Here is a 17,986-nt window from a genome sequence, read left to right on the forward strand (position 1 = left end):
GTATCTTCCATCTTCTCGCTCTTCCACGATAAGCAATCGTGGCATTAATTCGATTTCAGGATAATTCTGATGGGTGAGCAGGTGGCTGGGAGAAAATGACGAAGCGATCTTGGATCTTTGAAGTGGAAAAGAAAGCAGAATGTCTGTCGTAACAAAAACAAGGAACAAATCCGAGTGTCTTCCGTGTCTGGAACGGACGTTAAGTATTCTTCAGCCTATAAAGGTAACAATAATATAATAAAAAGATAATCTTGTTTTAATTATGAAATTGGTTTGACTAAAAGAAAATGTTGTTTTTGTCTGTTTTCTATGCTCGGTACTTGTACTATATTTACTGGGTTGAATAGAATGTCATCAATCACAGATTAAAATACAATTTTAATTGACTAAAATTAGACAAAAATGTCATCAGTTTTACATTTTACATTTACAGCATTTATCAGACGCCCTTATCCAGAGCGACTTACAATCAGTAGTTACAGGGACAGTCTCCCTGGAGCACCTTAGGGTTAAGTGTCTTGCTCAGGGACACAATGGTAGTAAGTGGGATTCGAACCCGGGTATTCTGGTTCATAGGCAAGTGTGTTACCCACTAGGCTACTACTAGTTTTCTTTGACAAAAATATTCATGGATAATTCTGACTAAAATAAGACTAAAAAAGGGTCTAGACGTGACTAAGACTAATAAAGTCTAAAAGACTGGACTAAAATTAAAATTAAGAAAAAATTAACTATACGCTGGTGTAGATGAACACAAAATCCCGCTCAATTCATAATTCTCTGTATCTGCTCTGTAATATGAAGGCCAGGACTCCACTGTTTCATGCGTGGTGACGCTCCTTCCCCGCCCCGCTCGGGCTTTGATCCTCTGAGCACTCCGCAGTAATGAGACAAAGGCCCGGCTGACCAGACCCGAGTCCCGAGTTTACAGATGTAGTTGTTGAGTGGACACGGGCGACTGCTGCAAAAAAGCGAGACAACATCCAGGACCGGGTCTCCCACGGCAGTCCCATAGCAAATCAAAGTCGGGGGAATAATGCTGCAGCGTGTTCAGTCACGTCCTGCATGCAAATGATAAACACAATGTGACGTGTATCAGCAGGTCCTGATTCCAGACACACAGATGCCAATCACAGGCCCGCATGCAGACGCTTTACTGCTCTGGCTGTATTGCAAACGGGACTAGTGAAGTGAAAGTGAAGTGATTGTCATTGTGATACTCAGCAGCACAGCACACGGTGACACAGTGAAACGTGTCCTCTGTATTTAACCATCACCCTTGGTGAGCAGTGGGCACCATGACAGGCGCCCGGGGAGCAGTGTGTGGGGGCGGTGTTTTGCTCAGTGGCACCTCGAACCGGCAACCTTCCGATTACGGGGCTTCTAGGCCACCACTGTCCCCATCCGGAGATTTTTTCCCTTTAATCCATTAATCTATCGAATAGATAGCTACATCAAAGCCAGAAATTGTTTCCAGAATGAATGGAAAGGCCTTTTTTATACAAGGTTATTCAAACTGTAATGATGTGAGATTGTGGCGGTTTTCTGAAAATCTACCAGCAGACTAATGACTACAGGACTTTCACCAGATCTGACCTCGACACATTCACTCGGACTTCATTTGGGAGTCAAAGGTCAAGGCCAAGGACATCGGGGTGGATTAGACAACTTATGAAACATCTCTTGCCAGCCCATGTCAGTGTGTGACATTTGATTTTCCCAGCTGTCCAAATCAGGACCGCAGCCTTGAAGCGTTTAAACGCGCTGGCATTCCGTTGCATTTTTTTAAAAGGCCATCTCATGTTGATGTGTGCTCTAAACAGGAGGCGGGTCTCGGGGTAAATATTTTCCCCGTGCAGAGACACCGTGTCCAGTCAGTCCCACCAACACTGGAGCCAGTGTCCAGCAGCCCACGTTCTGTCGTATTTTGGTTCATAGTGACGCTTTGAAGACGACGGCCTCGCTGCTCTCTTCTAAGAATGCGACCGGCGCAGCCCAATCCCGGTCTCACCACAGCGACGGCCTTCCTGGAACACACACATTACTCGTCCGGCCGTAGAGAGAAATGCTGCATCTGCAGAGCAGACATGCGGAATATTTCATATGTATTCACCTGCAGCTCCTCATTCTTGTAGTTCCGCTGCTTCAGACCTTGGTTCACGGTGCATGTTAACAGCAACGTCATGACACAACCACACTGATCCCACATTTACATAGGACACCGTGACCTTCTGATACCCGTATGTTCAACAATGTCATCAGGAAATATGCTGATCTGAGGCGCGTGTAAGGTTATTAAAGAGGAAGCTTCCATCTGAAAACAAGGACCTTCTGGTCAAGGATAAAATTCCACAGTAGGGCCTGTCAAAGCCCGCTGAGACCAACTGTATGTGATGTTGGGCCGAATAAGAAAGCAAATATTCCACGGAAATTAGTTCTAAATGAGAATTGGTTCCTATCAAAGCACATCTATAAAGCCCAACTGGTGAGACTGGAATGAAAGACTTCTTAGCGGGGTGGTGAGAACATTTGGACTGCTGAATTCGGTTAGTGCATCTCCCCCGGGATTTTCCACACTATTCCCACCAGGCCTGGTGACGTGAAAGTGACAGAATTCTGCTCCTCGTAGTAAAAAACCTGAGAGATTCGGTCTGTCCGACCAAGTCAGTAAACTGGAAAAACTGGCCATGAATCAACTCAGGGTGGTTAGATTTAGGGTTCAATTTTCGTAACCGGAGACAATTAATCTTGAGGCACAAAGTAGCGCGACGTGCAGAGGCGGAACGCTGTGGAATTCTGGGAGTCCTGCACAACAAAAAAGCGCTTTTGTTTTGTTTTGGTTGCTCGCAGCCGGCCTGCTTTCCCCCGGGCAGATAAAGAATCCACCAGCGTAAGCAGATATTTCAGCAGCGATACACACACATCCACAAGTGCATGATGGGAGTTCTGGATTTTTCCAGCCTTTGCCCTCTTTCTGTACACCGGATGCATGTACAGGCTGTCCGAGTTCATCATACGCACATGCACATAAACGGTTGTGCTAAATTTCACATGAAATTAATTTCATTTTAAATTAATAAAACATACAGCTTTCTTAAGATTTTTTTCCCCCGGTTGATGACCGAATCATAATAGTTAAGGATCATGTGACAAATATAACGAACTGCAATGATGTCACCGCACCCACCACACCGATGACAGTGTGAACTAATCGGTGAAATTGGTAATATTGGGCCTGAAACACGGCGAACGCCCGGAAGGACAGTGGAGAAACAAGCCGGATCGCTGCAATGTTTGGCGACATCAGATCATAGAAAAGAGGCGTTAATTAGGGGTGTTTAATTCGGAACGCCACACACGTTTTTACCGCGTTCCTTCGCCTGTCGTTGGGATTTCAGTACACATTGTTGCCAAGATAACGTTGCAGCAGCGTTTATTTCGAACGTGCAGCCATCGGAACACCGATGGAGAAAACGGCGGCCCGAATGAGGCCGTTACTCTCATCCCACCGACGTATGTGAAAACATCATGTGAAGTAATATAGGAGGATTAAGTGATGCAGGGAATTGAATTGTGCGACCGGTGAATGTTCACGCCTCCGGCATTAACAGCGAAAGTAAAATGATTTACACACACACACACATACACACTAACAAGAACTAACACAAAGAAAATGGTTCAATTTGCTAGGAAGCAGTGCATGATGGGAACCCTGCAGCTGACATCACTTCCGCAGGCCCCCCTCGACACACTGGGCCCCTGTTCAGGCGCGTCAGGGCCACACCCTCCCGCCACATGTGTTGACCCAGAAAGGTAATGTGTCAGGAATGCGTCCGCCGGAGCCGCATACTGGACCCTTTCACTGCGGGCGACTTTACGTGACGGAGGCGTGACGGGAAACCGCGGTAATAATGCGACCGCAGTCAAGGTGAATGCGCCTCTGTCCAGCTTGGCGGGACGTCCTGGGTGGGACCGGCTCCTTTGATGAAGTGGTGAACATAAATAGATGAAACAGTAAAGAACCGCTTGGTTCTCTTTTTTTCCAGTCACCCAGACCAAGGGCTTAATGACGATTTCAGAATTTAAAATTGGTGATTGACAGGTGTCAACCTGGAGGGCTTAAACCAGTCAACATCATTAATAATTGCATATCTCCCTTGATGTATATAGACTCATTTATATAAAAAAGTACGTCTAAAACAAGAAAAAAAGCTGCTAAGTCGGCATGTTATTTTTTAATTCTCGCGACGCGTGTCGAGCACCAGCCCTCCGCTCAAGCAGTCCCATTCGCCATCAGAGACCCGGCTGCGGTCGAGCCACACCCCCCCTTCCGGTAACGACCCGACCCCCGGACCCTCACAGCGTGGTGAGCAACGTCATCTCTATTAGATGGAGGTATAAGACCGTGTTTGTGACGGCGCTGGCATGCTCAGGCCCCGCCCTGCTCAGGCACCGCCCGCTCGCACCTACAGCCGAGCCAGAGCTGATATTCAGTTCTAACCCAGTGGGGTCAATAGTGTCAAATCACAACATTTACAGTCATTTCTGAACACAGAATTTGCTCATCCGTTGAAGATGTCCTTCTAGACCATGCATTCATACATTTTACAGTTTATTAACACGTAACATGCAAAATCTCTGGTTTAAATACCAGACACAGAAAGAACATTTTTAACTGTTTTGGATGAATTTCCTCTAAAAGTCACAGGCTGCATTTTAGCAGCAAATTTGAGGCAGTCTGGTTTACGATAAACTCTGCTGATATTGTTCCCTTTAGGTCACATGAAGAGGAGTATATTAAAAGCAACTTTGACCTCCACTGTGACAGCGCTCCTGTCGACGAAACGGTCCAAATGGACACATGGTCCTCGTCCAGTCTGCCCATATCACATCTGTTCAACAAAAAGTCCCGAAGGCTGGAATAAAGACATGAATGGACGTAAAGGTCGCAGCAGAGCCGAGAGCAGGAGATCCAGGAGGGCTGCTGATGTTGGATGAGCCGGAGGAACTTCTGAGCTTCCCTACTGTCAACATGAAAGTGGTCAGCTTAGTAAGTGGGATTTGAACCCTGGTTCATAGACGAGTCATTTGACTTCTGGTTCATAGGCAAGTGTGTTACCCACTAGGTTACTACCACCCTCGTCGCAACACGCTGCTCTTTTTTAGCGCTCGACGCAGCACTTCGCCGCTCTGTGTAGCGCTCGTCGCAGCTTCGCCGCTCTGTGTAGCACTCGTTGCAGCTTCGCCGCTCTGTGTATAGCGCTCGTCGCAGCTTCGCCGCTCTGTGTATAGCGCTCGTCGCAGCTTCGCCGCTCTGTGTAGCGCTCGTCGCAGCTTCGCCTCTCTGTGTATAGCGCTCGTCGCAGCTTCGCCGCTCTGTGTTGCGCTCGTCGCAGCTTCGTCGCTCTGTGTAGCGCTCGTCGCAGCTTCGCCGCTCTGTGTATAGCGCTCGTTGCAGCTTCGCCGCTCTGTGTATAGCGCTCGTCGCAGCTTTGCCGCTCTGTGTTGCGCTCGTCGCAGCTTCGCCGCTCTGTATAGTGCATCACAGCACGCTGCTCTTTTTAGCGCTCGACGCAACACGCCACTGTTTAGCGCTTCGCCGCTCTGTGTAGCGCTCATCGCAGTTTCGTTGCAGCTTCGCTGCTCTGTGTAGCGCTTATCGCAGCTTCGCCGCTCTGTGTAGCGCTTATCGCAGCTTCGCCGCTTTGTGTAGCGCTTGTCGCAGCTTCGCCGCTTTGTGTAGCGCTTGTCGCAGCTTCGCCGCTTTGTGTAGCGCTTGTCGCAGCTTCGCCAATTTGTGTAGCGCTTGTCGCAGCTTCGCCGCTCTGTGTAACGCTTGTCGCAGCTTCGCCGCTCTGTGTATAACGCTTGTCGCAGCTTCGCCGCTCTGTGTATAGCGCTCGTCGCAGCTTCGCCACTCTGTGTATAACGCTTGTCGCAGCTTCGCCGCTCTGTGTATAGCGCTCGTCGCAGCTTCGCCACTCTGTGTATAGCGCTCGTCACAGCTTCGCCGCTCTGTGTATAGTGCTCGTTGCAGCTTCGCCGCTTTGTGTAGCGCTTGTCGCAGCTTCGCCAATTTGTGTAGCGCTTGTCGCAGCTTCGCCGCTCTGTGTATAGTGCTCGTTGCAGCTTCGCCGCTTTGTGTAGCGCTTGTCGCGGCTTCGCCGCTCTGTGTAACGCTTGTCGCTGCTTCGCCGCTGTGTATAGCGCTTGTCGCAGCTTCGCCGCTCTGTGTATAGTGCTCGTCGCATGTTCGCCGCTCTGTGTATAGCGCTTGTCGCAGCTTCGCCGCTCTGTGTATAGCGCTCGTCGCATGTTCGCCGCTCTGTGTATAGTGCTCATCGCAGCTTCGCCGCAGCTTCAGGAATATGATAGAACCAGATAATGGATTTATTAAAATTGTCCAGCATTTAAATTCCATTTTTTTTGTACTTTGGAAGGACAGATTTTGGGGACCACAGTTAGACTTGATCACCAGACAACTTGCTAACCTGTTTACAGTCAGACAGCGCCACCTAGTGATTCTTTCTTATATGGTTGCATGATGTCAGTGAACTCTTTGTTAACTGAGGTATGAAAATGATGATTTACATGGGCCAGGAAAGACTGGGAATTTCTTGGACCAGGTTCCTTTGATTTCCTGTATCATTAAGGACTTTGAGATGCCTCGTGTGGGGATAACTACTTAAGCCGTACTCTCTTCCGAAAAATAAATACAGGGCCATGGTCATAAATCTCTGTTGTTTCTGCATTATCTACTGAGGTCATGAACTTCTGACCCTCTGTTGAGGTCATCGTGTCCGGGGTCACCATGTTGCTACAACACGTCATCCTTTTCATCCTCAGGGTCAGCAAATGGTTTCATTTCCATCTCATCCCATTCACAAGGCAAACGGTTTGCATCACAACGCCGGACCAACCCACAAAGAAGCCCTGGAAGAGCTTCAGGCCAAATCCTTTCACCAGACACACACACACACTCAGTCAGAAGAAATGACTCAAACAGATCCAAGGGAGGCAGGAAAAGCAGATGTTCCCCTCACTTTAGCAAAACACTCACATGAATCAAATTATTGCGCGTACAGGGTGTCGTTGTGGAAGAAGCAGAAAGAATCATCCTAGTCAATCCGTCTCATTATGCCCGTCCAAAGATTTAAACGACCCGGTGACCTGATCTCAGGGGGTTCTCCTGGCCTCCCGAGGTGGCCAGGATTCCTGGGAGGTCGGAGGTCAGTCTCAGCTGGGAGCTGACATGCTTCCTCTTACAAAAACAAAGGTGGAGCTGAGAATCGCTGGGGCGAACCAATCATTGTCAGAGATTATTAGGGTAATTATGAGATTATGGGCTGCATTTTCCTGGTGCTATATAAAAAGTACAGCGTGGGGCAGGTTCACATTATGTCACATAATTCTGAATGTACAGAAATGAAGCAGGAAACAGTAAGTGGTTATTTGCATGGTTTTTTTGTGTTGCCGTGGACTTTAATGATGAACAAAGCTTAAAAGGGGAGGAGCCTGTAGGCATGATTGACAGCTCTCATACGGCCCATTCATATAACGGGTTAACTGGAACACGAGTTATCTCCTGTTTAATCATCTCGAATCACAGATGCTTCTAAAATGGAGCTGTGCCACTCCCACATACTGCATGCAGCTCATTCATGGCCCTTCCATGCTATTTGTGGTCTTCTTTAGATCTAAAGTTCCCCCCTCCCGGCTGACGTAACGGCCGGAGCCGAGATCCCTCGTCATGTCTGCAGCTTTGCAGCAACGTCGGATGAAAGAGGCGGATTAGCTTTTCTTTTCCAAGCTCTCTGAAAGGCTCTCTGATGCTGCTCTGTAATTAAACGTCGCCTATAAAGGGCACACGATCGTTTTACTATCGGAGATGTGCATGAGTGAAGACCCCGACTTTACAGACACTTCCCTCCGAGGACGAATGGGGACATTCCCAGCTGAAGAAAAAGATGGAGAACACACATCTAACCACAAATCCCCACGGGCGTTTCACAACGTGAGACACGTTCACCACGCTCTATTGTCTATTGTCATCGTGGTGACGCCCTTTTAGTAAAAGCAATCAACGCAAATATGTCCCGATTGGCCAGGGGCTGTGATGGAGACTGTGACAGCGGCAAACCAGGACTGACGCTGGCAAGATATCACGAGAATTTCAATCATTCATCACAGCATTCGTAAGTTTCAGAGTTTGAATGAACATGAGGATCAAATAACGATGGATCATGTGACCAGTATAATACTGATAAATAAAGGTAATTATAAGAAATATGATGATATGTAGGGTTGGTACAGCGCATTAAAATGGCAAAATCCTCCTTGAATTTTGGTTTTGGGAAAAAAACAAAAACAAAAATAGAACAATTTCCAGTGATGGACACACCGATTAAGCATTAAAAGAGAAAGAAGAGCTTCAAGTTTCTATCTTGACTCCCACTTTGCGTCATTCAGATGCAGCTTCCAACGGGCTGATGGACTCCACGGTCTCCATGGTGACAGACAGGCCTTAAGTGTCTTATCTCCAATCTTCCGAGCTTCTGCGACTCCTACGTCATCAGCCATTAAAGGTCCCACTCGGACTAAACTGCCATGAAGTCTCCAAGAATCGGGACACGCACGGCAAACATCTGTTGTGCGTAAAAAAAAAAAAACAACAGACCGCTTCTCAGCCCAGAGGCCGCCATACGAGCCGCTTCATATACTTCCGCCGCATTTGGAAGTATTTACTCTCTGCGCGTATTTTTTTATGTACCTGGCTGGTTTTCTGAAGGGGGGTGCAGTGGTTGCTCAACTCGAGCAAAGAAAATCCGTTTCGGGGGAAAAGGTCTGAGTGCGTTTTTTCCAAACCGTATTCGAGTTATAAATAAGTGCTAGAATTTAAAGCTCTGCAGAAACAGGGAACGCTTTCACAACAACCTTTTTAGAACTTTTTCCACCTGAACAATCCCGCGAAATGTAAAACAGACCCAGTAGAACGTTTCAATTCAGCGAACGGAGGGGCCCTGCGGGGGCCAGCGGACCACTTTAAGTGGCGGTTCTGAGAGGCGAGTGCTGGCAACGCCGTGGAGGTAAACAGGAGGGAACGGAGCTGGCAGCAGGAACATGAGTGGGAGGCGTCACCTCTCCCCCCCGTCACAATCGTCTGGAGCTGTAACCTGTTAAAGCCATTCGGAGTTTTCTCTTGATCTGGAAAAGGGCCGCTCCAATCTATACCAAGAACACAGCTGAGCATAAAACAAGCGCGTAAAATTAAACTGTTTATTTTATCAATTATATAAACTGCTAAAATGAGAAAGAGCTGCTTGGTAGTCATCTGAGCGTTGGAAAACAGCGATCGACCTCTGGGGCAGCGGTGGCCTAGAAGCGGAGCCGAAATCGGAAGGTTGCAGGTTCAAATCCTGAACCGCCATGGCGCCACTGAGGTCTCCTTGATGAAGGTGCCGTCCCCACACACTGCTCCCCGGGCGCCTGTCATGGTGCCCACTGCTCACCAAGGACGATAGAAAAAGACACGTTTCACCGCGGAACCCGTTTTACAAAAGAACCGTTCTGGGTCCCGTGAAACGGTGTTTCCGATGGAATTGCAATTTTCCCGTATAAAAGAAAAACGTGGTCAGGGCCAAACTCTCTAATTATTAGTCCCACAGAACACAATCTTTAACTATGTCTTTATGAACAGTTTAAAACGAGCAGAGCCAAATGATTGACAGGTCTCACATTGATTTAAACCTGCGTCCGCCAATGCAAAACATCGCTGAACAGCCTGTTTGCTTCTGGTCTGATCTGTTCGCTTTCGTAAATCCACGTGAGAAGCTCTGCGCTCGGTGCTGGTTTGAAACGCTTTTGATAAGTAGGCGCCCGCGGCCTGAGCCAGAGCGGCGGTTTATAACGATGCAGGTCGGGAGCGAATGGCGGGAAGAAAGGGAGATGAAGAAGGCTTTGATGTGGCATCCCTCCCTCTGGGGCTGAAGAGCTGGATGAGTAAAACACGTGTTCTAGACGTCCGTGTCCGCCTCCGTCTGACTGCAAGGTGTGACCCCAACGCCCCCACGCCGCTTCCGCCCGACCGGGCACGGCGATTGGCCCGGGACCCGGGCTAATAATAGACCCGGAGCTCAGCTCCCGACAGTCACCTGACCCCCCTCCCGACAGACTTAATAGTCATAACACACCGGGACGCGTGTTTCCTATCGAGTCTGGGTGCCCCAGACGCGCTCGTAAAATGCGCCATGTTCCGAGCCTCCAGGAGCTGAAGAACAAGCAGCACTACTGTGGAAAATGGGGGACGCCGCGGCGGCGAGGATGATACAGGCACAATCGTTTCCCCTGGCATTTACGTACGATTACAATTCACGATCGTTTTAGTTATCGTCAGTGGAACGTAATTTAAAATCTGCGGAATTTACCGTAATTAAAATGCGGTTGATCGTGGTTTCTCACAACTTTTCAAAATGTGGAATGAAAGAGAACGCCAGCGTTTACACTTTCTTGTCATTTACAAAACGAGCATCGATTCATACACCAGCAACTCAGTCACATATGGAAGACATCACGAAGACTTACGGCCTCTTCTTCTTACGTAACCGGGAAGATCCGATATATATCGGCGTCTGTCATTTCCAAGTGCCACAGAGCTACGATTTTGGAACATACAGAAATATCCATAAAAAGACAGCTCTGCTATCGGGGAAAGTGGTATTTTAAACATCGGCATGCTGGTTCATTCCGAATCCGTTCCGAAGTCATGATGTCACGGCCTCTGTCCACCGTTATAGTGACATTCACGAACATCTCCAATTTCTCCATCTCTTATTCCGAAAAATAAAGTGACATCCAGGGTGGCAGCATGTGGACGGACAGAAGACAGACGAGGGGACAAAGTTCTCCCCCCCGCCATGAGGAGAGGCTGAGGGAAGCGTGCGAGTAAACGCTGAGTCACAGTGGGACAGATGGCAACGCTCCAGAGGAAGCGGAGGAGGTGGTGAGGGCAACGTGGCCTGGACCAGGCTGTCTGGGAATGTGCATTCAGGGGCAGAAAGGGTCCCCATAAGGAGAAATGCGAAACATTTTCATTTAGTAAAGTTAAAGTGAAGTGATTGTCACATGTGATACACAGCAGCACAGCACACGGTGCACACAGTGAAATTTGTCCTCTGCATTTAACCATCACCCTGAGTGAGCAGTGGGCGGCCATGACAGGCGCCCGGGGAGCAGCATGTGGGGACGGTGCTTTGCTCGGTGGCACCTCAGTGGCACCTTGGCGGATCGGGATTCGAACCGGCAACCTTCTGATTACGGGGCCACCGCTTTCCCAAAGGCCACCACTGTCCCCTTTAAATGGTTGTTTACAGAAAGACAGCTTGAATATAAAATAAGTGTGTGTGTATGTGTGTGTGTTGGTAGGCTGATGTAAGTGAAATGCCGGTTAAAAGCCCTCCTGGGGTATTTCCAGCAGGTCGCTCTTAATTACACAGCAGACGCCAGGCGTCCAAACTCTCACCGGGTCTTAAACACCTTGCTCCTCGCCGGGCCGCGGGGCGCGAAATCAAACGCTGTCAATTATCGGGGTACCGTTCCCACGCTGATGAAGACAGGAATCCACCTACGGCGATGTAACGGGCCGATAAAAACCATCGTCATCCTCATTCCACGTTTTACTGTTCGGTTTGCCACCAGGACCTCTGAGAAGAATGAACTTCTTTCCCTCTGGAAACAAGACTCGCCTTTCAGCTCCGAAGATAGAATTTCCCCGCCTCCTCCCGTCATAAAGCCCGGCCTGTGATCTGCGGGGTGAAATGAAGGCCGTCCCGGTGCCACTCTGGATTCCCACCAGACAGGGAACTGAGTGGAAGCCCATGTTCATGTTTCATGGACAAATGTGGACACAATGCACCGCCCAATTATGGAGTGGGGGAATGCAGAATCTGTCCAAGGGGACAGGATTGAGGAGAAGACGGACGAGGCCATGAATCAATGGCTCAAAACACACAGCCAGGGCAACTGAGGAGTGGCTCCGTGAAAAAGCTCCTTCAAGCTCCTGGACCCTCCAGACATGAACCCAACAGAACATCTATGGATGGAGGTGAAACTCCCCAAAACGTGAAAGATCTGGAGAAGGTCTAGTATGGTGGACTGGGCCAAAGTCCTGCTGCAGTCTGTGCAAACTGTCCATGCGGGCATGACGAGGCGGGTGCACAGAGAGGAGGACGAAGAGTGACGAGGAGACGAGGAATGAAGGACGCTATCACCTGACATCACGAAACAGGGGTTTAATGGTGAATCACAGGACATGGGGAGACATCCGAGACGTAGACACTGGTGAACACAACGAACATAACGTTAAAGACCTGACAGCGGACAGAAACGAACAGGGCAGCTTTATACAATTAACACAGGTGAGAACGATTAGGGAACATTACACAGGACAACAATGAATCCCGGACCGGAGTAACCCCTTTTCGGACCGGATCGTGACACAAACCTGGTCTAGAACTACAGGAAACATCTAAGCGCTGTAAATGTTCTGTTTTTCTATCGTATCAAATGCTTATTTTATGCAACACAAAGGCAAAAAAAAATAAAAATTCAAAAGCCAAACTATGTGGTTTTCTGGATTTTTATTTCAGGTGTACCTACGATGTAAAAGACAGAGCTCTCCAAACTGTAGCACATACTGTACGGTTGCATGCCAGCATGCCAGAAGCAGCCATTTCTGTGTTCCTGCGGTAATGAATATGTTCAGCTGTGAGGGTGACAGTGCAGGTGACAAGTCGGCCACCGCTTCATAATCAAAGTAAAACGAGGACACAGACACACGAGGCGAGACCGCGCTCTTCTCCAAACGAAAGCCAAACATCAGGTCCAGACGGTCAAGCCCAGCATCGGCGGGAAGAGACTCCTCCTCTTCCACAGTCCACCACCCCCGCGTCTATTCCGGGTCCTTCCGTGACAGATGCCCCAGGCTCCAGATAAACCGACGGATGAGTTGATGGAAAATGTGGTGCAGGGAACCTCCAACGTCTGGCCACATGAAAGTGGGAGGTGGGGAGATGACGCAGACATCCATCATCAAGCAGACATAAAAAATGAGTCTGTGTCTTCAGGATTTGCCGAAATGAACAGACAGAAACTTGCTAGTTACCTGTATGTTGGGGAGGAGGAGCTTTACTGATGCTTTTATAAACAGTTTTTTAAAAGGGGAGGAGCCTGTAGGCATGATTGACAGCCCTCAAGCACCCTGCTTCCTCCTGTCAGTACGTCACATGCCCAGGTGCCATGGCAACCTTCAATGTATATTAATAAGGCCTCAAACCCCAGCTTCAGATGCTGGGCACGTGTGGCCTTTCGTCCAGCTCAGCCCGTCAAGATTCCTTCATGGTGAAGTGATGGAGTTTTACTGACGTTACTGTTTGTGTCCCGGTTGCCTGGCAACCCCTTTAATAAAAGGGGAATATATATATATATATATATATATATATATGCACGGCCTGAACGCATGCTGGGGTTGTGAATAGGCTACTGTATTTTTTCCCCTCTTTGGTTTCCTGTAACTTATGAAACAAGTCAAGTTACTTTCCACTAATTTAGGTTTTCCAAAAAAAATTCCTGACATCCATATATTTTTATTAAATCACAAAATCCCTAAAAAGCGCTGAACAACACCGCGGCCGGAGTGTGTCCCGAGACGAGATCGCACCAGTCCCCAGGAGCGGAGGCATTCTTGAGAGCAGATATGAAAAGGCCGGCGGGTCCGGGGTCAAACGCTGCACCGCGGAGTTGCGCAACCTGCGGAAAATTCCCCGCGTTACCGGATCGGCCCCGGCGGCAGCCAAGAATTGATGATTGTTGCGCTCGATTCTCAGAGGAAGCGCGTTGTGGGACTTCCAGGTGGATCGCGCGGCGGAGGAAGAACGGGCGCATTGTTTCCGTGGATACGGGCCTTCCCGGCACACGGCCGGACTGTTTACCTCGCGCGCCGGTCGCTTATTAAAACCAGAACGGACGCGGCGCGTTCGGCATGGCGGTAAAACGGCACGTTGACCTCGCCTCTTGTCCCGCTCTGGCCGGGTGTGTTTTGAGGAGCAACAAATGGACCATGTGAGGACAACCGCGAAGCCGCAGCGACACAAGCTCTCGTCAGCATTGAGCGATTACTGATCAAAAGTCAAAAACACGATATTCATTTTTAAATAATAGACCCTCCCCAACGTAGACAGCCATCGGTGACCTTGACCTTTGATCTCTGACCACTGAGGTCACAGTTAACGTCAATTTCCTGACTCCCGATCTGTTAAAAAAAAACAGGACGCGTCACAAGTGCACTGAAATGACGCTGGGACGAGTTTCTCAGGCTCAGACATTTACATTTTTTTTTACATTTACAGCGTTTACCAGATGCCCTTATCCAGAGTGCCTTACAGTCATTAGTTACAGGGACAGTCCCCCCCTGGAGACACTCAGGGTTCAGTGTCCTGCTCAGGGACACGATGGTAGTAAGTGGGATTCAAACCTGGGTCTTCTGGTTCATAGGAGGGTGTGTTAAACACTAGGCTACTACCAGCCAGTAGTTACAGGGACAGTCCCCTCCTGGAGACACTCAGGGTTAAGTGTCCTGCTCAGGGACACGATGGTAGTAAGTGGGATTTGAACCTGGGACTTCTTGTTACACACCACACGTAGTAGTCTAGTGACTCATGATACGACTGATTACGCAACTTCATCTTCTCCGTACGCTGACGATGACAAGACGCTCCGGCTGTAAGCACGTCCCTCGCCGCAGCCAAAAAAGGCCAAATGGGAGCAGACGAGAAGAAGAAAGCGATAAATCTCTTCCTGTCAGGAGCTGCGGCGAGCGAGAAGACACCCTGTTTACACGTCTCATCTCTCGCATCTGGCGCCGTGGGTGACAGATGCACAGGTTCCACCGTCACCAAACTCATGGTGTCAGATTATCGGTGCCTTATGCTGGCAAGAAACGTCCAATTTCTACTGGAAATCCACCACCGTGCAACCGAAACAGAAGGAGAAGAGGTCCGCACTCCTCCCTCGCTTCTCCCCCACGCCGAGGTTTACGTCTCGGCCCAAACACATTCAGCAAGTGGGGGACATTTCAACCTCGGCGAGTTCCCAGCGTCCTCCGCTCGGCCAGGAAGTCAAGTGTGGAAGGAACGTTGGGAGGCCGCTTCTCATAAACCCCGAGCAACAGAGATCCAGAGGTCCAGAGGAGGCGGCGTCAAACCTACTGTCTTCTACCGAGCGGAAATGTCATTGAGATGTGATCTCAGCTGCTGCCGTAGCCTGCAAACCCCCCCCCCCCCCGCTGATTTAACATACCCTAAAGGTCGCTGGGGTTAAGGTCTGACACATGGTTGTAGGTAAGCAAATATGGGAGCGCCATGTCTTCACCATTCGACTTGTGGAGAACATAATCCCCAGGAAACTGCAAGGTAAAGCCAGCAAGGCTACACAAAGGTCAAATGTCAAGAAGGCTTGTGCAGCACGTGAGGCCTGATGTCTTCCTCATGACTGCAGGCCAACTTGCGTCTTACAAAGACCATAGAATCGGTGGGACTGCCAGATCTCGCCAGGTTTTATTCCAACGCTGCCTGTAAGTACATGTAGATTCGATACAACGATATAGAATTATGCTGCTTTAACACCCAATGGAGCAGAACAAGAAGAGAATATGAAGATACGGTGAAACGAGCCACGACAGTAGAATATTGGTTTAATGAAATAGACTGAGGCAAAGACAACTTCCTGAACACTTGCCCCTTTGCCCCAGTCATGGCCCAGCCTCAGAAGCTCATTGATGGTCAAACTTCCTGAAACCGCTCGGGGGGGGGGGGGAGTGTAGTGGCCAAGCAAACACAAGCAGAACCCAAAAAGGGCCAGAATAACAAGAACCTCGCTGAAAACCCCGCAGGGCGAGTCAACATTTACTATGCCGAACAATGGAAACTGAGCCTGCATCCATTGTCCTCAGACCGACCTCTCACACGGGCGGTCATGTGATCTCGAGCATCGCTCAGCAGGCCAAACCCACAGGCTGGTCTCCCAACAAGTCTCGTCCAGATCTGGACCTTTCAGGAAGGTGGCTTTAGAGCGGCACCAACGCCGGACTAGAAGTGGAAGTATTATGAGCAGGGGTGGCAGTAGCCTGCTGGGTAATTGAGCGTTTTCACAGTGACGTGCCTTCAGAAGCGGCCCCGTAATCAGAAGGTTGGCGGTTCGAATCCACCGAGGTGCCACCGAGGTCCCCCATGACGAAGGTCCCCACACGCTGCAATAATAGAAAGTGCAATAAAAATGGCTTTAACCTAAAACAACGAATAATCGCGATTTATAATCGCGATTACAATACTGATAAAAATAATTGTGATCATTATTTTGGCCATAATCGTGCAGCCCTAATGTATCGTGTCACGACATATCACGATATAATCGTATTGTTACTACCATCGTGTCCCTGAGCAGGACACTTAACCCTGAGTGTCTCCAGGGGAGGACTGTCCCTGGGACTACTGACTGTCTGGTAAATGCTGTAAATGTAAGTACATGGTGGATTAGAGGTTGCCGCTGGGAAACGTTAACCGGAAAAGCTCGAGCTTGTCATATTTCGCTGTTCGACCATGTAAAGTCGGGCGGGTTCTCGAGATTTAGCTAAATAAACCGCTAAATTCGAGATTTAGCTAAATTACACACAAAGTTTATTAACGTTGGCACGCATGCCAGGTTCCGTGTCCAGAAGGACGAATCAGCCTCGTCCCATTTTAAACGTTCCGGGCGTAATTACGCCGTCAGGGCTTCAAACATTCCGACGCTAATTGACAATAGAGCGAAGACGACAGGAGCCACTGGGGGGGCTCCACCCACCAGGCCTTGATGTTCCTTGTCGGATTTGTGTGATCCAGCAGTCACGCTGCAGCCCCCCCGTCCCCCTCAGCAGGACTGGGAATGCCGATCAGAAGAATAATCTGCAGAGGAGCAGGATGAAATAACCAGAGGAAAAAAAGCCCCGAAAAAGTTTGTCAAACCAAACAGATGCCGGCTTGGCAGCCAAGTTCGGCCTTTTTTCCCGAGAACGATCTGGGACGGGGTTCCAGGGACACACATCTTCAAATGTCCCACAGTGGTATGAGGCCATGACGCATTTTTCCTATTAGCAAGAGGAGCCAAGAGGAGCTTTAACGCGCCGTAAATCAGAGCCGAACAACAATGTGCCTTTCGGTCCCTCAAAATCGGCCCCACGCATTCCGGGGGCGGGACGCCGCGGTGGACGGGACAGCTGCCTCGGCCCTCTCTCGCCCGCCGGTGCAACGGGAAGCCCGGCCCGCCGCATTCCTGCGGCGCTCTTATCCGCTCAGAGGCGGTCATCCGGAAAACGGCGGTGGCCCGACAAGCGGCCGCTTTTACGTGCGTTATTCCCCCCGAAAACACCCGGAACGAATAGATCACGTCTCCTGGAACCGCCGCCGTGCTCCATGCATCGAAAATGATTGTTTGACATCTGAAAACACGTCTGTTGTCTCTGGTCTTCTGTTAAAGTCCCAGACACGGCGTCAATTATAAAGTCCAGTTTATCACATAGTCCCCCTGTTAGACACAGTGTTAAATTCACCCTAGTTAGGCTGTCCTAGTTAGGGTACCGGGCCACTGTAGTACCAATATAGCACTATAACCACATATTTCAGTATCGGTCGTACAGTGCAACCGTCTGCCGCTGCTTCTGTTAGTTTTTCTCCGAGACACGGAATCAGGCGCCCAGACTACTGGCAGACCCCAGTGAAGAGACCAGCAAATAAATCCTGGTTCCTGACAACTGCTTAACAAGGACATACCATGAAACAAACCAGAGGGTCACCACAGCCACCACCACCGTTACAACTACAGCTTCAGGGATCTTCAAATGGACCAGTAACACCATTATGGACACGTAATCTACACCATGACACTGACTACATCCTGG

At 49.3% G+C, this 17,986-nt stretch overlaps 2 protein-coding genes across 2 annotated transcripts in view; both read right to left on the reverse strand.

Annotated features, from left to right (window-relative positions):
* Positions 1–17,986, reverse strand: part of p3h2 (prolyl 3-hydroxylase 2) — a 30,312-nt gene that overhangs the window by 10,864 nt on the left and 1,462 nt on the right. The gene's annotated exons all lie outside the window — the stretch shown is intronic.
* Positions 1–17,986, reverse strand: part of LOC114769289 (claudin-1-like) — a 33,350-nt gene that overhangs the window by 7,232 nt on the left and 8,132 nt on the right. The gene's annotated exons all lie outside the window — the stretch shown is intronic.

The sequence above is a fragment of the Denticeps clupeoides genome, chromosome 19, assembly GCF_900700375.1.
Source record: "Denticeps clupeoides chromosome 19, fDenClu1.1, whole genome shotgun sequence".
Classification (NCBI taxonomy): domain Eukaryota; kingdom Metazoa; phylum Chordata; class Actinopteri; order Clupeiformes; family Denticipitidae; genus Denticeps; species Denticeps clupeoides.